Genomic DNA, 21,253 nt, shown 5'->3' with positions numbered 1-21,253 from the left:
CACTGAGTAGGGGTAATAGAACTAATCATAGAACTAGCCATCATTTTGACTGGGAAACGGTTTTGGATATAGGAAAGGAATCAGGTATTGCAGTACATATGTCGTTCGGTTAGAATTGAGTGGGTATTCTACAAAGGGAAGAAAGAGGGGACATGCAAAATTTAAACAATATGCTGCATATCTTATGCTTTGAGATAAGGGATGGTGTAAAGATCAGTTAAAAGTTTTTTTTTTTTTTTTAATTCAGTTGCTCGTACAATTAGATTTCAGTCAGTGAGTAGTGTCTAGTGAGCAGAGTTTCTTGTACTGCACTGTACTACTATGTGTTGATGCATTAGTATATGTAATGACTGTGTATTGGTTTATGATGCGCAAGGCGTTGCATATCACTTGTTGTATTGCTTTTTGTTTTCGCTTATACATATCAACCATGGGCGCCCGAAGGAGAGGACAGGGTGGGGCCCACCCCTCTGGCTCACGAAAATGTATAGCAAACCACGTATATTAAATACAAAAAATACTAGACGTAATATAGCAGCCATGGATATGAGTCCCCCTAGAAAATTTTCTTCGAGCGCCCCTGATATCAACCCTATTAAAATATGCTGTATAATGTAATTATACTGAATAAATTAAGTGCTATTTGAATTTTAAACTCACTGCTCTTTTAATATATACAGTGTTTTCCAATATATAATACATGTTTAATGTTTACTCGTAAACTATTCCATCTAGTTGGCTTTTGTCCTAGTCAGAAAGACTTTTGTCTTATCTTTGGAAATTTAGAGTAGACTATTATCCAATGGAACTTTTGTCGGTGCGCTTTTGTCCTACTCTCTGTTTCATCCGTTCTCGACTCGTTTGTGGTTATAATGTGTAAGCACTCGGCGTTTTATTTGAAACATCCGGTATTAGAATGAATGTATCTGTACTTACTACTCCGTGGCAAGATCTTTTTTTTTTTTTTTCTTCGGCTTATAGCTGCTGTTTCATCAGTCTTTAATCTGGGAGTAGTAGATCTCTTCTTACCGTAATCATGATCTTCCTGTAGGCCTTTGGCGTTGCGGTTTTCCTAATACATTTTTGTTGAGTATACTTTTCTCCCCATCTCTTCTTTGATGTGCTTCCACCTTTGTAATCTTTTGCTCCGAAATTGCTATGATATCCGGTCCTGGCAAATTGTCTTAGTTCTCGGATTTTCTGATTCATCAGTTTCTGTTTCCTAATATCAGTATTTAGTATTTAGTTCAGAAAGAAAGAAGATGAAGGGAAAATAGAAAGAACTTTCTGTTGCAACACTGTTACTCGTAAGTGTTGGATGTTTTCATACTTATCTATTGAAAACAACGTGTGTACACTTTCAAGACACAACATCCAGGGCGTCGTCAATTTATGACAGTCTCGGCATACGATGTTTCGATGTTCACTTACATAAAAACCCTTTGTCTCCTCCCTTTCTTGAGTTACAAATTCATGTATATTTTAATATAATAATAATAATAATAATAATAATAATAATAATAATAATAATAATAATAATAATAATAATAATAATAATATAATGAAAAATTAACTTTCACTGGGGGAGGGGAGTTCCCCTCCGTAGCAAAATTTGAAGTGACATTGCTTGTTGCGCTCGGCGGAAGATCACGCAGCAAAGTGATGCGGAGAGAAAAAATTGGCAACCCCTAATACGCTTACCTTTACCATTTTGAACATATAAAAGCGCAGGTGTTCCGTTCGTGCCCGATTGTTTGGTTCTTATCATCGCTTGTAAACGAAAGATAATATTCAGATGATAGTGCTTCGAAGAAGAGGAAAAGCTATCATGATAGAAGTGAAATTAAACATTGTGTTTCGACTTACAGTGTATGAGCTGCGTAACTGCCATAGAAACAGAACTGTGTCGTTGCACTTGAAAACAAATATTGGAGCATTTTCATGTCACTTTTACGCATAGATTCAACTCCAGAAAATCTCAGGTAACATAATTTAGTTTGTACTTGTCACCGAATATACTATAGATCATTAGATCTCTAAGATCAAGATGACCTGGATATATCAAATAGCGAACACTGAGAAAAATCCGCTGTCCGGACAGCGGTATAATGTACAAATATACGGAATCCACGTGTTTACTACTGAAATCTATACGGAGCATACATTATGCATATGCTACATAAATACTGAACTTTTTCCTCTTAGATGTTACATATGTCACTGCAGGATGTCTGATATCTAAGTTTTAGTGCGTCTATAATCGGTTCTGCGAATGTGTGGCACGAGAAGGGATGTACTGTATGTAGAATACTAACGTGGTAATCAATTTTTCTGGAATCGTTAAATATTATATTTTGAGGTACTCCTTGAACTTACGGAATGCATAAGGTGACTATAAAATTTTCAACTGAAAACGGGACATGTTCTGGATTTTTAAAAATCATAAGACATAAAAACAGGTCAGTTCGTAAATTAGTTCCTGTTTACCTTAGCAATACCTAAGACATTTATATTGTAATATACCGGTAACGTAATATATATAAGCTATAAAATATAAACAGAATTTAACTTACAATATAGTAGGACATGCTCGTAAGAAATTTCACGTTTAAATCTCCTCTACCTACATACGAGTACAATTTACTTATAATGACTATATATTTAGAGAAGTAAGAATGAATATGAAAATTAGCTATAAAATGGCTAGAAGTGAAAAGAATGGGGCTAGAATTGCTACTGGTGCTGACTTAGCAACCCTGGACTTCTAGGCTTACCTTTGGTCGCATCAGCGCCCTGATATCAGAGCTTCCCCTCCTCTCTTTCTCTTTGTTACAGCGCGGGATCAAGTAATTCGATATTGGTGAAAAAAGAAAGATACATTGAAGTTTGTTCAACAAACAAGTAACTGCTAAAACCTCTGCTGCCTTTCGAGCAATATTTCGAACTATAGAGCAAATGTTTAATGCAGGGAATTTCAGTTCAATTCTTGCCTCTTTGCTATTATTAGTACCTTCACATGGAGTAAAGGTACTGAGTTTGTTATTTTCTTCTTTCACTTTCATAAAACGGGACAAGTGCTACTTTTTTCCATCTACTGACGGGACGGTCGAGACACGATCGTAAAACGGAACTGTCCCGGTCAAAACGGGACGTATGGTCTCTCTAGGAATGCACTGTGTGTTTGACGTACTATTTGAATAATGTTATGTAGGTATCGGTGTTGTACTGACAATGAGAAAATTTAAACGGTTAAAGTAGCCAAACTTTGGTTGCTAGTAACCTGGTTACTTTGTGAATATATAGCACACCGAGTTCTCGGTCACTGCAACCGAGCACTACTGGATTAGTTAATCTTTGCTTATTTCACCAAGTAGTTGGCTAATTCAACCGACAGGATTAGTTAACTGAGTACGTATAAGCTACTAAGAAAAAAGAAATGTAAGTATGAACGCAGTGAAGATGATTTGAACTAAGACCGACAGATCAGTAGATTAACAACGTCTCAACATGCTCGGTACCAGTCTCGCAATACTCTGCAGAAAATCATGTCATTTGCTGCTTCTCTGCTAAATATGTAATAATGGTAACACTACGATCATTTCAACACAACTAGAGCTCTCCCAAACAGACCAATTTGGTTCAAACGTGACACGGAGGTTCGTAGGTTTGTTTCATGTTGCTTCAGGACTTTTTACACATACAACCCCAAACCCATCGTTTTTAAGGGATTTAAATAACCAAGTGAATTGATTATAAATATTTTTGCCAATTTTCTCGATAACTAGTAGCGCACACAATTTTCTCGATAACTAGGTTAAAAGATCAAAGTATGGTTTAATCGAATACTGTTCGATTACTAGTAACCCAAATGATTTCTTCAAAAAGGATATTTTTAACAGAAATTCGGTTACTAGCAACCGTTATCATTTAACCCTCACTAGAAACTGATCTATACAGTTAATTGTGCTTTATAGGTCAGAAACACGGACATTAGCAAAAATGATGAAAAACGACTGGAAGCTATCGAAATGTAGGTATGGAGAGGAGTGGAGAAAATTAGCTGGGTCGAGAGAAAAACGAATGAGAGGGTGTTAGAAGTGGTGGGGGAGAAAATAACACTTTTAGATATTGTTGAGAAGAGGAAGAGAAACTGGTTCGGACATTGTCTGAGAAGAAAGTGTATCATGAGGGACGTACTGGAGAGTATGGCAGCAAGAAAGAGAGGGAGAGGGCGAAGAAGGCTACAATTAATGGACGATATAAAAACAGAAAGATCATACGTGAAGACGAAGAGGTTAGCGGAAGACCGTGGAGCATGAAAGCTTCTTAGTTGTGGTAAGTGACCTGCCAATAATGGCATGGCAGAATACCTATGGTAATCGTGAAGCAAGCGAACAATTTTCTCAGTGTGGATGTTAAAAATTTCGGATTATTTTCTGGATATATTTAACTTCGTGAAACAAGAGCAAATGAACTGAAGATCTTAAGAGAAACAAAAAGGTATTTGAAATAGAGAGGAATAAGGTAATGTCTGTAAGATCATGTTTTCTCTGTGATTGACTAAAGAAGAACCTTTTAGAATGTTCCTTGGCGATCATTTAGATTCAAAGATGCGAGTCTATTGAGGATATTTATTACAGGTTTTAGTTTTTTTTTTTTTTTTTTTAAGATACTGAAAGATGAGTTACCAATGTTACGTTTTGTAAGTGAAATAACATGCTACCAAAACTTTTTTTTTTTTAAGTTTCATTTTTCCAGTCTCTTCATGGTTCTTTGCCTGTGGTTCCAATGATGGCAAATTACAAATGATGATAAATCTTGGCCTGTATACTTCGCATAATTTCGTGCTTCGTTTGGCCTTGAGTGTTTACGTTGGCTAACGTCCAAAGAAGAAGGGACTTAAAAAATTTGCCGGCATGAGTATCATCTCAAAGGAAAATTGCATCTTCTCTCTCTCTTTATATTTATTTTCTCATCTTTTCCTTTGTCTTGTCTTTCCAAGATCTATCGATGATATTTTTTCCTTTCTTTCTTCTCGTACATAACTTCAAGGTGATGATGGTTGGCTAAAAATTGATGCTACGTGATAACTTTATATATATATATATATATATATATATATATATATATATATATATATATATATATATATATATATATATATATATATATATATATTATTCATTCATCGTTATATCATAACATTCAAGAAGCTTGGGAATTGTTGGAACTTCTTTTCCAAAAACAAGCATAAAATGTAAGTGAAATGGTACATGCACACACGGCATAATCTTATGTGTGTGTGTGTGTGTATGTGAAAAGTTCGAACTTGGAAGTATTAACTTGCGTAATATCTTAAAAAGTAAGGATTATTGTTTTTATATGTCTGCTAAAGTTAAGATGCTGCACAAAAAGGGAAAACGTGATACAGTGATAGTGAAAAAAAATAAGTAGGGACGTAGATAAAATATGGCTCAAAGGAAAAGGAAGATCAGTCTAATGTTATTATTATTTCCGTTGTGCTCCGGTAACAAACTGTGGGAACTTGAAATACTTTTGAGACGATATTTTTATTCTTTTTTTTTTTTTTTTTTTTTTTAAGAGAAAGATGTTCAAGGTTAACTAACATAAGAATTTCTCTTGCAATGTAGTATTTTGTTCACATACTTCTTCAATTTCCGTCGATTTTGCTTACGTGATGTGTGGGAACCAATTAATTCTTATAAAAGAGAAAGGGAGAGTAGATTTTTGCTTAACAAGTTTTTTTTTTTTAAATTTTATCGTAATCAAAATAATTTTATGTTGTGGGTTGCTCATTATAATGTGGTAAGGTATTAATTAATCAAAGATTTTTAGTTTGTGGTTGCTGAAAGGAAGGTTTAAGAATAAATCACGGTATCATAAATTTTTATTTTGCGATAACTAATTAATTTATTTCTTTTATCGATTGTGTAATTTCAATTTAATAAAAAAATAAAACTTTACAAAATAAAGAGGAACGGATATCCAAATGAAACCTGGGGAAAATTAATAGATTATTATGTATTTTCCAAGGATTTCTTATAAGTGCAGTACGTTGATTTATGTTCATTTGTAGTGCAGTTCATAAAAGTATTATTACTTTTTTATTGTTATTATTATTTCTCCAGTACTAACTTAAGAAACAATTGCAGCAGAAAATCGACTATTATTTTTTTAGCATAAAAAAGACAATTTTTTAAATCTATAACAAGAATTACTACTTTTTTATATCAGAAGGAGTATTTTTGTTGTAATGGTTTCATTATGTTACTTTTTCTGTCTGTTTCAGTCCAATCTTGTAATTTAAATTTCATACACTTCCTAGCTAACGAGAACTCTGAAATTTTTGTACTGCTACGCAAGTTCGATAATAATACAATATTTTCACATAATTTTCATTGTCGCTTATCATTTCACTGAAAAAAAAAATGATGATTTAGGGGCCGTCCACATATTACGTAACGCTATTTTTGAAATTTTTTTACCCTCTCCCTCCCCTTGTCACACTTCGTAACGCAAGGCCGAACCCCTTCTCCCTGTAGTATTCCATTAATTAATACTTTTTGATTTTTGTTTTTGTATCAGTTTTGATTATTTTGGGGATTACTTTTAATGATAGAACATTTTATTATAATGTGCTTGTATTCTGGATATATTTGTAGTGTTTTTTCGCCAACAAATCAAAGTATTAGAAAATAGTAGTGCCGTAATAATATTTTAACCCCCATAAGTTTGTTTAATTAACCAGTCTTAACTCTTCGAAATTAGATACTGTCGTTTTCCCAAGGAAATCGCACCCATCACCTTAAGACACCGATGAGTGGCAAGGAGGAAATACTGTCGGAATATGCAAGTGATCTGAAGAAGTGATATCGGTTTTTTCCTTTTTTTGGGAGGGGGGGGGGCAGGATGCTTCGTGTATTTGAAGTTCGCCATTGTCGACTATGCAAGGAAGCTCTCTTCCTCGTCGGCTACAGATTTAAAGTGGCTGTACGCGTGAAGAAGTAAATCATCTCGTTTATGAACAAGTTTTCGAGCTTCTTCTTAGGACATTGGACTTCAGCTTACCCTTTTCAAATTATTTTTTCCTAAATCAGTGCCAGAATACGAATAAAGTCAATTTCTCCAGAAATATTCAAGTCAAAAAAAAAAAAAAAAAATCAGTACGAGATAAATATTCTACGAATTAGGTTTTTAATATCTTATTTTGCTCTGCAAATCGTGGATTGTTCCGTTACGGAAAATATTATTTCACGAAAAAGAGTTTCTTCTCTTTCACATGTGAAACCCCTTAGAAGAATCGAGTGGCTAATGATTTAAGTCAAAAAGTTTTAAATAATATTCTCAGAGTGGGAACGCGAGGGCATTTTCAAGCGGTGTTACGTTCACTAACTCCAGAAAAACGTGTGCTGGACTAGAAATGCTGCGATAGCCACAAAACATGGAGGGTATTGTAATACATGGAGGGTTCGTACTAGTCATGCTGGTGTCTTATGGAGTCTTCGAATCCCTTCTGCATGATTCGATTTATATAGGATATATATTCGCAATTTCAAAAATAAAATTAATAATAATAATAATAATAATAATAATAATAATAATAATAATAATAATAATAATAATAATAATAATTTACTTATTTATAAAAAATAAAATAACTGAATACAATTATTTGTTTAAAAGATAGCATATACACCTGAGAATAAAAATAAAAATTACAACAGAAAACATGTGTTACGTAACGAAAACGTAAACCCTCCTCTCCCTTGTCACACTTTGTAACGCAAAGCACAACGTTCTACCCCCCTTTTCCGCGTTACGTCCCGTATAGAATGTTATCGTGCGCCTGTTGCATATGCAACCCAAATCCTCACAGAAGTATGGTTTGTTGCATACTATTAGTTATTCTGTTTATTATTCGAATAACTGATATTGTTCGAATATTCGAAGAACCCATTATTCAGTAATTTGAATAATGAATTATTCGAATTTTAACAACGCTAATCTCCACATCCTTTGCCTTTCGTTATCCCGAGCTGCGAAAAGGTCAGTGAATATTCAAGTTGCCAAAAATAAATAAATAAATAAAAATAAAAGCTACAAACTTTTGCCTTCACCTGCGATAAATTCTTCGGACGCTCATGATTCGAGGTTAAACAACGATTAGACGAAAAGAAACAATATGCGATTTATTTTTTTTTTTTTTAATTTTTAAATAGATAAGGTATTCACGAATTCTTGCTTTTTTTGGTGCGCAGTGTGTATGAATAACCTTAGGCATTTTGCTGAATACTCGTATGCATACTTTCTGTTTTTAGGGAGTGGTATATGCTTTATAGTTGGCCACGGACAGCGTACAGTGAAGAAACACACTTTTTCTATCTGAATGAAAACTTTATATATACACACAATGTGACTTTCGTAGAAGCTGCTACAGACTTCCAAGTCTATAAACAGTAAAGTTGAATGAGAGGGGTATAGTAAAAACATTACGAGAAAAAAAAACGAAAAAAAATGTTGGTCAACTTGACTAAGTTTCTCATCAAGGCCGAATCTTCCGAAAGCAAACGAGCTCCGTAGTCCGTTGTGCTGGGAGAGAGACACTCCTTCCACATACCAACGTGCTCCAAAAATTAGCCAGGGGCTAAACTACAATCCGTCATCATATGTGGCTATATTCCCTTCATTCCCCCTCGGTCTCCTGCCTCACACACACTTTTCACCTGAACAGGTTCACTTACGAAAGAACCAATGGCAGACGACGAGGAGAATATGGTCGGTCTCTCTACTACTGAAAGAATGTTCAGCTTCGAAGGCCAAGGAAGATTATTTTTTTAAAACATTATATGATTCTTGGAACAAATATCTCAATAATAGATTTTAAGAAATGTAGGTCATTTGTAATATGTATAACAAACTAATGAAAGAGATTTGTAATTATTGTGCATATGCAACATACAGGTAAAACTCTAAAGAGCTGATTTCAAAACCTACCACCTGTTGCACTTACGTGTAACCTTTTAATTTTCAAAATTGAGAGAAAAAAGTGTTGACTAATAGAAAGCAGTTAGTAATGTTACAATGTACACCACGAGAAGGACTTTGGTTTGGTTTTTGGTATTAAAAAATCTAAATTTTACAAAACCAGGCGTAAATATTGCCTTTTATCTCATATTAAATGAACTTTACGTTAAGATAACTGAATGTTTGAAAATAGAAGGTAATTTAGTTTCATTTTAGCATCCTTTTCCAGTTTCCACGGACAGATTAGTACTTTTTATCCCGAGCATTATACTATCCCGCTAATCTCAACAGTTTGTGTAGTCTACCTAGCAAGGATGCTGCCCATAGTTACTCTGATAAGAATACATAGAGAACTGATTTTTAATTATCCATACCTTGGGATCAGTGGATGAATCATGTCCATTAACGTGCTCGATTCCTGACTTATGACTCTCTACACCCTGGCCAAAATTGATGGTGACCCATCAGGTAGTTCCTAAGATTTTTTTCTGTTTCCCGGAGAAGTAAACACACGGATAGAGCAAATTTATAAAGGAGCTTTGGTAAACCAATTGCCTTTAAAATAGCCAAAATCTGAGATCTCTGTGAATTTAGACGTTGCATGATCTATATACATATCGTAAACTGTCGTTACGTGCTAAACGTTACAGCACTACGATACTCGGACTTGGATACCGACAATCGATATTTTATATCAAAACGACCAATATATCAAAATATCAAAAATATCAATAATGACGGAATACAGAAATATCACAATGGAAATACCTATAGAATATCAAAATCGAATCAAATTAGCTTATAGAATATCAAAATCGAAATGTATATCCATCAGTTACATTTTTGATTCCGATATTTGAAAATATCGATCGATATATCGAAATATTGCAGAAGCCAAGTTTACCCTCACGTAAAATCTTATCTCTTTGCTTTCCTTAAATTTTGAAGGCATGTAAGTAGAAGGGGTGAGTGTGTCCAAAACCATCAACATCTCTGTTATATGGCCGCCTATTGTCGTTTATGAGCTGTAACGCTAACAAGTTAAGTTTAATTTAGGTCCAACTTATGTTGGAGCTTCACCAACAATATAGGATAAAACTATGTAAGAATCTATAAATGGAAGAATTATATCAGTAAAATACAACAGCGTCTCTAGCAGGCCACACGAACGGTTTTCCGGGTTCGATTCCCGGTGGGGACACTCGGTTTGAAAGATGTAACTGTTTTTTTTTTAAGGCCAACCATCCTGAATGAGGTTTTCATGGGTTTTCTTCATTCACACCGGGCAAATGCCGAGATGGTACCTAACATAATGGTGTCAGGACACTTTCTTCCTTTCCCATTCCTTTCTTTCTTTCCAATTCACTGAGCAGTGTGATAGCCGAGGGACGTCATCCCTTATAAATGTGACGGGCTAGTATGGCCGTGGATGCCGAAAGCTCAGAAATCCTAATCCAACAGGTTCACAAAATACAATAAATTAGGTTAACTATCGACCGACACAAGTTTACGTATACAGAAATGCAGTAACAGACATTTATGAGTACCGTAATTCTCCCAAACATGGTCTGTTATTCACTTTTTGGTGCTTGCTAAAGGCAATGCAAGGTAGATTCAATTTGCAAGCGGTGATAATAAATTCAGACAGTTGTATGTAAGTGTATAATGATGCATATAAAATCTTGCATCATACACTTCTCAGCCTATAATTTGCTAGCGTATGATGCGTGTCTGATAAGACGTTTATTATTATTTTGAAAAGTGTTTTTTCTTCTTCTTCTTTCTAATTCTACTTCCCTCTATTTTGCTCATCTGTAACCTGGAGGTTAAGAGAAAAGAAAATTTAGAGGTCACTAGTTGCTTTGTTGTAGGAGAAAACCCATTTCCCCAAAGCTCTGCATTGCTATATAAGGGTTACTGTCTGTTGGTTGCAACCTTAAAAAACGTATTTGATAACTTCCTTCCTTACCTTTTGGTCTGAAGTTTTTGGTATTTAAAAAATTCGAGGTCGTTCTGTAACATCCCATAATCTTAGATAGCTTCTCTTTATGCTTTTTGAGAGCTTTAAAAGGGATGATTTTGTATAGTTGCTCAACAATCATGGGTCTGAGCACGTAACTTAAATTACTGAGGAGATATATCGTTAGGTAATATATCTACCCAATGTTTTGTAACAGTTTTATAGAAATGTTTTTCGAAATGCAATTATGCTTATCAATAGTGGCGCCATATATTACTTAATGGTAGTTTGTATCATCACATAAGTATTCTCTTTCAATGCCGTGAATTGACAGTTTTATGTACTTCAATATTATTCTCTTTTATTGCTGTGGATTGATAAAATTCCATATGTTTCTGTATTATTCTCTTTTATTGCCCTGAACTAAGAAAATTCCAAGTGGTCCCGCGTAGCATAGTCGCTAACGCTCTCACCTTCGGTACGAGCGGTCCCGCGTTCTATTCCCGGTGGGGCAGTCGGTCGAAAGAGTGTAAAAAGCCTTTTCAGGCCAGCCATCCTGAATGAGGTTTTCCTGTATTTTCTTCATTCACACCAGGCAAATGCCGGGGTGGTACCTAACTTATATAGGTCCCAGGCCGCTTCCTTCCTTCCCTTTTAGCAGATAGTATACTGTGCTCGCCGAAGGACATCATCCCTCATACGAGATGGGCTAAATGGCCATAGATGCCGAAAACCCAGAAATCTAAATCCTAATCCTAAGAAAATGCCGATTCTCGTGTTCGTGGGTTGTCCTTGGGTTTCCCGTTTCCTCCCACGTTCTCATTCCACTAATCATTTTATTATTATTATTATTATTATTATTATTATTATTATTATTATTATTATTATTATTATTATTATTATTATTATTATTATTATTATTATTATTATTATTATCATCTTAATTCCGGAGGGTTGTATGGGGGGTGGAGAAAGCCCTGAAAGAAGCACTGTATGTAATGACTTGTGATCGAACTCTGAAACTCGCAATCTGCCGTTCGATTAGTTTTCCAATCAGGCAGAACGGCATAAACAATATTAGCCCTGCTTTCGTTTCAAAATTAAAAAGAAGCAAAGAAGCATATAGCTACTTTGAGAATATGACATTAGGATATGATACAGAAGAACTTGATCTGAAGAACTCGAAAGAATCTGATAGAAAATGAATATCGAAAAGTCTAAGTAAGATGATATTCAAGAACTTGGTTTAGTCTAGAGTGCATTCGGAAGAAACAGCATCATATTGAAAAGTAAGATGTCAATATACGTGTATCTGAATCCCATCATTTTCAGTGATTACTTTCAGCTGTTTTTGGCATGTGGATTGAACACATGGACAGTAATAAAATCAGACATTCACAGTTTTCAGACTACGTAACGAAGCATGAGAAGATCACCCAGAAAGATACATTAGGAAGAATCATCGCATATCGAAAAACGGATATTATCGAATATTATCATGAAAATATAAAGAATGAAATATTTTAAGTTCTACGGCCTACTTTTATGCCAGCTAGGGTAATGGAGACGGTGATTATGAGAAATGAAAGAAATGGTGGAATGAAGAAAGTGGGAGGAAATGGGAAAACCCCGAGAAAACCCACGCGCATGGTATGTGTCCACCACAAACATCATGAAAATAAAGGCACTGAAGTTACAATAGGCTGAACATAATGTAAGAAGAAGAAAATGACTGACAGGCGAAAACAATTCTTGATTGGGTACCAAAAGACAAGAAACGATCTAAGAAACGTCCTCTTACAAAATGGTGTGACGTAATTAAGAAGCACCTTTGGAATAACATGGAAAAGAATTGCCCAAGATGTATGGTTGTAGAGAAGAGTTGGAAAGACCTTCGTCCAGCAGTGGATTGATAATGGTTTACTATGATGATGATGATGATGATAATGATTGCTTTCGTATGCACTGTCCGTGTGTGTGGTGCGCGCGCTGCGGAATCCTTGAACCCCCTAGGAGGAATTCCCAACTCTTTTAGTTTTTATTGTTGTCGCCTCTGCACTTATAACATGAACATCTGGTCCTTCTGTAGCAACGTAACTTAAAAAAGAAAAAAATTATGCATTCTTCTTCTGAGCGTTTTTTTCTCTCTCTTTATTACTAAGTAGGGATTTTTAGTTCATTTTTCACAAGTCTTAGAAGTTGCGCATGCGCAGAGCATGCTTGCAGTTAAAAAGCTCGGCCATACGAAGATGACATAGTGACACATCCGCACGCAGTGAATTCTTCCTGTGCGTGTATAGTTAGTGCGTGAATGCGTGTTTATGTGGTGTGTATAAAGTGTGTTGTTAGTGGAATACTTTCATTTTCATGGCTTTTCCCACATCGTTTCTGTGCTTTTTAAGTGCTACAGCAGTAGGTTTATTATTGTAACGATGCGCGGTGAGCTGTGTAAATAACAAACAACACGTGAATTGATTCTTCTTACTAGTTCTGAAACCATGCGACAGGTGCATATAATTTTGCAGTTTAGTAGGTATGTAATAATAATAATAATAATAATAATAATAATAATAATAATAATAATAATAATAATAATAATAATAATAATAATAATAATAATAATAATAATAATAATAATATTTTATTTACTTACACAGTCCGCTCTTTGTTGAATTTCCTGTATTCGGTTCAATAGCGGATCGAGAAGGGTCGTTTGGAGAGGGCTGATCACCTTAAGGACAATATTAATGAAGGCATGAGATGCGGAGTTGTACATCAAGTTAGCAGAAGATAGTGCAATATTTTATATGAAAGCATATAAAAACATAACCTTTACGGAGTTCTCTGTGGATCCGCCATTGATTCAATTACCGAAAGCAATTTTTATTAGACTTCCAAATTATGCTGTGCGTAAGTATCGGAAGTCTTATAGAACGGTCATGTCCGTCTGTCTCTCCATTGTCTGTCAACAGATTCATTTGAAATTGTTACAGCGTCATAAGAATAAGTTCTATCTCATTCCTTAACCCCGTATTCAAACTGAAAATGGAAAACTACTTCTGCAAAACATTTATCACCTTTCCCCCTACAACTCATCTTCCCTCTCTCCGCCTCATCTGTACTAATACCTTATCAGATCTCTCTACAGAGTTCTGCACGGGCTCTGGCCTAAGCCCGACCCGACTCGCGGGCCGTAAATTTTTAAATATACAATCATATTTCTCGGGCCTATCTTTGTAACTATGCTATCCAGCGATATTTATTGGACCGTTCTTTCTGGAGAACTTTTAAAGCATAACTACAAAATTAAAACTCTAATTGCTCTAAATGAAAATACAATTTTGCGTTAATTATTAAGTTTCTGTATTTTGGGCTCATTTGATTATCACACGGGCTCGGGCCTAAATACTAAAACATATTTCGGACTCGAGTCGGGCCTCATATTTATAAATTTACGGGCCGGGCCGGGCCGGGCCCGGGCTAAAAAAATCCGGACCGTGCAGACCACCCCGGGTGAGGTTTTGATTCTCTTGCAATCGCTTTCTCCACATATATCTCTTGAGCCTGACAACATTGGCTCTCTCTATCTTAATAAAAATGTTTCAACTATTTCAGTTCCTCTATCCATCCTATTCAATAGATGCTTCAGAGAAGGATATTATCCCACCAGCTGGAAACTAGCTCACGCAACCCCAATATATAAAGCAGGACTTAAAGATCAAGTACCCTCCAATCTCTTCTTTCTGTAATATATATTATCTGCGAAAAAATAATCAAAGACAGGCTACTCAAATTCACGTTGCCTTACATTCACACTTTTCATCACGACTTTCTACCGAAAAGCTCAAGTCTCACAAACTTAAGTACTCTTCTTTCCCATGCAGTTAAATGTAAGAATAAGAATATTCAATTGGATGCCATCTATTTTGATCTCTCCAACGCCTTTGATTCTGTCAGTCACATTCTTCTTCTCCACAAGCTTTCCAGTATGTTTAATGTACATATTAAATTTCCCTTTTTGATCACCAGCTACCTGTAGGGCCGAAAACATAAAGTTGTTCTTTCAGGAGCGACTTCTATCCCCAATCTGTGATCTCGGGGGTGCCTCCACTTATAAGCTAATCCTAGTAGCCTTTTACTTTTTGCTGACGATTGCAAATTATATAGAGAAATATCATGTTTCCAAAACACGATTGCTCTACGGGAACATATAAATTATCTTGTAAACTGGTGTGAAATGGCAATTGAAACTTAACAGTAAGAAATGTGATAGTATTACAACTACTCTGAAAAAGTCTCCTGTTCCCTCCAAATACCATATTAACGCTTCCCCTATAACACATTCTGCTAGTCATAATGATCTTGGTGTCATCCATGCCCGCAACTAGAGGGGGGCTAGGGGGCTTGGTCCGCGTGGACTTTTCGTGGCCCCTCCAGATCTCAATACAAAATGCTATTATTAATACAAGAAACACAATTAGATATTTGTAAGAGAATTCTTAATGACTTGGTCCCCTAACATATTCATGCCCCCCCAAACCTCAGTGGCTGATTTTGGACCTGGTGTAATCTTTGATTCGAAACTCTCGTTCTCTGACCACATCTCCTCAATAGTTAAGAAATCAATGCGTATGCTGGGGCTTCTTTACCGATTCACTGAACTACGCACTGTGGCATCATTAGCAACATTATATAAAACTCTAATAGCACCAAAGATCGAATACTGCTCTCCCATTTGGGCCGTGGCCGCACCTACACAGCTCTATAGACTTGAGTCTGTTCTCAATTTCTTTATTGCAGTAGTACGTTTTCGTTTTCCCGCACTTCGAATACTACCTAAGGAGGAAATTTTACGATATCTTAATATCCAGACGCCGGGAGTACGCAGAAATAACTCTGATTTGAATTTTCTTCATAAGATAGTTAATGGGAACCTAAGATCAGAAACCCTAATTCAACGACTATCCTTACGTGTCCCTTCCCATAAAACTCGGAATACCCACCTATTCCATCTTGCACGTCCTAGGTTGACAATTACACACAGGTCTCTTTTTCACTGAGTACCGAATTATTATAATAATCTAACTAGTGAGGTGGACATTTTTTTTTTTTTTTTGAGTTACCCGGTATTTGAAAGAACAATAAAACGCATGCTGGCCAAATAATATTACTTGTGCACTCTTTATTGATATTATTGATATTGTTGTTGTTATTTATTTTTATTGTTTTTGTCCTTTTTTTTTCTTTTCCTGCTTGTTAAGATTTCCCTGTGTAAAATGCCAAAATTATGCTGTATATGGGAATTCGTCAATAAATAAATAAATAAATAAAGTTTTGGTTTCATCGTTAATCGCTATAGAACGAAAGCGGTAACACATAGCGACAAGTTGTTTTTTTTGGAAATCGATTTAGCGTTTGAAGAAAATACGTATATCTTTGCTTGCGTCTCTACTAAAACCGAAAGTGGTAGAAATGGCTTCAAGATTGATCTCCATAGAGGAACATTGTTAAGAGATAGCGAATATTGGCTTTTTGGTAGCAAACGGTACAGATGTACAGTACTACTTTTAGTTTTAGTAGGCCTATTGGATTTGCATAGTTTTTTGAGTCCCTGTAGGTTCACACTGTAATACGAAACTCACTTGTTATGCTGTGTACTTTGTTTATTCTACAGTTTCTTGGAATGGAGAGTAATTTTACATGCGCTACTTGCTCCTCTAAGTTACCTCAATGAGACGTGTCTTTTGATTTCATGTTTATTATATTGTTATAGTTGGGGCTTCCACAGATTATTTACCATCGAAGTAGGCCTAGTGCAAAATAAAACAAAAGACAACAGAAAAATACACGTGTGTCAAAAAAAAATGTACGAAAATATAGGCTAGCATTGTTTTAAGATTGTTTTTTTTTTCTTCTTTAGTCGGTCACAAAGATGACAAAAATATAAGAGCCATAACGTTGTCACCTCGTGTGGCTTCCGTGTATAAACGTCTTGTAAAAGAAGTGGAAGTTCCTTATTAGATGTCTTAAAACTATAAATCATATTGTTGTGTGTATCTGACAATGAGAACAAAGGTAGCGGAGATCATGCGAGCTGCTCATTAAACAACAATGATTAAGATTTGAAGCATTGTGGGAAATATTTGTTGGCAAGAATTGGTTAAGAAGTCTTGAAGGAAGATTCTTCTGGAATTGAGATTTCTATCTGTTCCTGCGGGAACTGCATGTATAAAAGAAAACAAGAAATACTAATTAAGAATTTGAGATATTATTTAAGTGGGATTGTAATGTTTTACTTTAAAAGGAGGTGGACATTCAGAGTGTAAAAACACATTAATTGTTATACTTTGTATCTATATGAAAAATAAATCTTGATTGACTAATTGTTCAACGCGTATGCCAAACTACTTAAGCTAAAAACTTGAAATTTCGACAGTAGATAGGTTTTGTGACATAAAGTATCAGAAAGATTTTTTTTTTTTTTTTTTTTTGAAAATTCGACATAGAAGATTGTGAAGCGGGGAAGGGTTGCGATCAGTGTTCATAGTTTGGGAAAAACTTCCCTAATCCACGGAAATTTCCTAGGTCAATTTAGCAAAGAGGGAATTAGGGAATTTTTCGATAAAATGTGAAATACCGGGGAAATTCTCCAGCTGACTGCCTGACCAATATAAATGCCTAAATTTTTCTTCCTTCTTCAGAAATAAATCGATACAACAGCAGTAGTGCCTTTGTGCGCATGTCTATTCAAAGTAGCATAATTTGTAACCATTGTTTTCTGGATTATTTGTGTGTATTTTTGTATTAAAAATTAAGGAAAAAGTTTTTTAAAAAAGCAAAAAGTAATCGAATAAAATAAATGTGGTTCGCACTTCATTTAATATAGCTAAATTAATCTTATTATATAACTTCTGTCGTAGGAATTGGATACTCAAAAAAAATAGAAGAAAATTGATAAGAAAAGGGAAAATTTTGTGTCAGGGAAGGAAAATTTTCTCAAGGAGGTGGTTGCAATTATTAAGATGTCCGCATCTCAGTTAAAGACGTGAAATTTGGTATTTCGAGGTTTTGTTTAAAATAATTGATTTTTTAAAATATTTGGCCTACAAGGACATCGATATGGAAGGGGTAAAATGGGCAATAGGTGTGTAATTATTGAAATGCGATGCCCTTATCTCAGAATTCCTTAACGTCAGAGATATGAAATTTGGTGTTGGAACTTCCTTTAAAATACCAATTCAACATGTGTTTCAGCGTTTTTTAAAATTATTGTTTGGCTTAAATGGAAGAAACAATGGGATTGGTTTATTAAGATACCAGTACGAGACAACTTCATACAAATTAGATATGACAGGCACAAAAGGAGGAGCACAAAATATTACCTTCAGTAGCATGTGGGGCATTAATTGAGTTGAGTTGAATACTACTCAGCAGCGAGGCTATATGAGACGTGGACGTACAGTTTAACGTGGAATCCAAGCCAAATGAGCTCCCGTCGGGAATCGAACCCAGGTCTCTTACACCAAAGGCGCGTACGCTTAGTCACAAGGGAGCTCTGAGAGCATTGATTAATATCTTTCCCTATTATTACGGAATGATACTGGTGGAGAACCTTGCCTTCTCTAAGCAAAAAGTAAAATAACGCTCCTGCTTGAAATTCAATATTATACATAACAGTATTGTTAAAGTAGCTGTTTTACAAGGTTTAAAGCAATGCATAAATACTTGAATACGAAATTATCACATAAAAAAATGCAACTTGTTATGGAATAAACACAGTAAAACTTCTTCTTATAAATATGAGACGTAGAATATAAATAATAAAAAAAGAAACGTAAAGACGTACAATGTGATTGGTTTAAAATATTTTATGGTTTCTTTCTTTTTTCTTTTTTGGTTTGATTTGATTTCTGCGTCCCTTTTAGTAGCGAAACTATATGAGACTTGGAGCTACCTCTTAACGTAGGATCCGAACGACATGAGCTCCCACCTGAAATCAGAAGCGTTGTTCTCCATACCGTGGCATAGGCAGTCCCAACGAATGCAGGTTTTATATGTAAAATATGGATAGTAAAGAAAATAGCTAGTTATTTTACTCATATTCTAATTCATTTTATATTTTTTTGAGTAAAAATATCAGCAGTGCTAAATAAGGAAGGGAGGTGCAGTTATTTATTATTATTATTATTATTATTATTATTATTATTATTATTATTATTATTATTATTATTATTATTATTATTATTATTATTATTATCATTGTATAGCAAAAATATCCTCATAATTATCTGACCTACATTACAGGGTCAATCCATGCAAAGTGATTGTGAAAAAAGAAAAATTGCCGCTCGACCTTTTGAAAAAAATCTATTTTTTTCATGAATGTTTATCCTATATCACGATAATGATCTCTTATAAGTCCCAGTCTTTGTACGAGTTAATACTACACGCACTAATCTATCCTTGCCTGGAAATACTTCTTCAACAATTCCTAAGTTCCAAGAAAGTGGAGGTAAATTGTCTTCTTTCGACAGAACGAGCGTTCCAGGTTTAATATTGGGTTGAACTGATGTCCATTTTTGACGCTGCTGCAAACTATGAAGGTAATCTTGTGACCATTTCTTCCAAATATGCTGCTGATACCCCTGAATTCGTTGCCAACGACTCAAGCGATTTTTAACAGCATTAGTTAAATCTGGTTCAGGAAATGATGTAATAGGGCCACCAACTAAAAAATGGCCAAGAGTAAGATAACTGAAAGTCTCGTACGAATCTGGTAAAGCTAGGAGAGGGCGAGAATTAAGACAAGCTTCTATCTAACAGAGAAGCGTCAAGAATTCTTCGTATGTCAATACGGCATTGCCAGCTACTCTTCGAAGATGATACTTCATAGATTTGACAGCGCTCTCCCATACTCCACCAAATGAAGGACTGCACGGAGGCGAAAACTTCCATTCGAAATTTTCCTCTGCTTCAAAAGCCTGAATCCTGTTGCTAAATTCTTTTCCTTGGAATAGAAAGTATAATTCTCTGAGCCCATTTTTCGCTCCCTGAAATGAAAAATGGTGGTGGTCGAGCATTTTCCTCTTCTGGATGTGAATCGACGAAGAGCCGCTATGAAAGCCTGTGATGTAAGATTAGTAACTAACTCCAAATGAATGGCTCTTGTAGACAAACATGTGAAAACTGCGACGTAGCATTTTCTTGTGTTCTTGCTTCGGGAATAACCCAATTTAATGTGGAAGGGCCCAGCATAGTCAACGCCAATATGAGTAAATGCCTTACTTGGACGCACTCTTGTAGATGGTAATTGTCCCATTAATTGTTGTGCTACTGAGACCTTAAAACGGTAGCATGTGTTGCAATGCTATATTACATGCTTTATAGTTTGTCGAATTTTAGGTATCCAGTATCTTTCTCGAATTGAAGACATAAGCAATAGAGGAGCGGCGTGCATTAATCTTCTATGCTCGTGTTCAATTAAAAGACGAATGAAATGGCTTTTAGAATGTAAAATCATTTGATACTTATTATTGAATTCAAGATCACTATTTTCTAATCTACCGCTTATTCGAACAATATTTTCCTTATCCAAAAAAGGATGCAATGTTCGCAACGAACTCTGCCTAGAAACTTGCTTCTCACGTTGAAGATCCTTGATACCTTGTGAAAAGTATGATTGATGTGTCATCCTAACACAGGCCTGTGTAGCATCTTGAATATCAATTAAATGTTTTCTTTACGCAAGTATTTATACTTCTGATTGATTGGAGCACTTTTGAATAACCCACAAGTAAACAGAGGATTTTTCCAGCTTTACAAAATTTACAATCAGTCTTAATGGTGTACTACCCAACAATACTTTTAACTACTTGAACACTCAGGATTCCCACTCAATTCCTACTTGAACCACAGAACACTCAATTCCCCCTTGAACATTCAGAACTTCCAGACACGGTTGAACCTTCCCAATGAGTGCTGGTATGGAAGAGTGTAAAATTTGCATTGACCATTTATATTTAAAATAATAATTACGGGACACTTGGGTCATTTTTGCTTAAAAACGGGACATTTAGGCGTCCCGTTTGAGAATCAGAAAAAGGGACAACGGTTCAAAAAAGGGACTGTCCCGCTAAAACAGGACGTCTGGTCACCTTGTGCTAGGCAGACCCGTATCCAGGGAGTCTGGGGGGAGGGCCTCCCTAAAATTTTCACAGTAGGCTTGCAAATTAACTATAATATGATGAT

The 21,253-nt window shown here is 35.4% G+C and overlaps 1 protein-coding gene across 3 annotated transcripts in view; it reads left to right on the top strand.

The window, feature by feature from the left end:
• Positions 1-21,253, top strand: part of LOC145683934 (rho GTPase-activating protein conundrum-like) — a 426,775-nt gene that overhangs the window by 314,522 nt on the left and 91,000 nt on the right. Inside the window, exon 1 of one of the 3 annotated variants that reach the window (XM_081755629.1) lies at positions 13,190-13,538. The exons of the other annotated variants lie outside the window; for them this stretch is intronic. The gene's annotated coding sequence lies outside the window, so the exon portion shown is untranslated. Of the gene's footprint in view, positions 1-13,189; positions 13,539-21,253 lie in introns of those variants that run through there. 3 annotated transcript variants of the gene reach the window in all.

This window comes from Thermobia domestica, chromosome 4 (genome assembly GCF_964235325.1).
Source record: "Thermobia domestica chromosome 4, izTheDome1.hap1.1, whole genome shotgun sequence".
Classification (NCBI taxonomy): Eukaryota; Metazoa; Arthropoda; class Insecta; order Zygentoma; family Lepismatidae; genus Thermobia; species Thermobia domestica.
The sequence above is the reverse complement of the archived record's forward strand: the minus strand, read 5'-3'. Positions and strand labels throughout refer to the sequence as shown.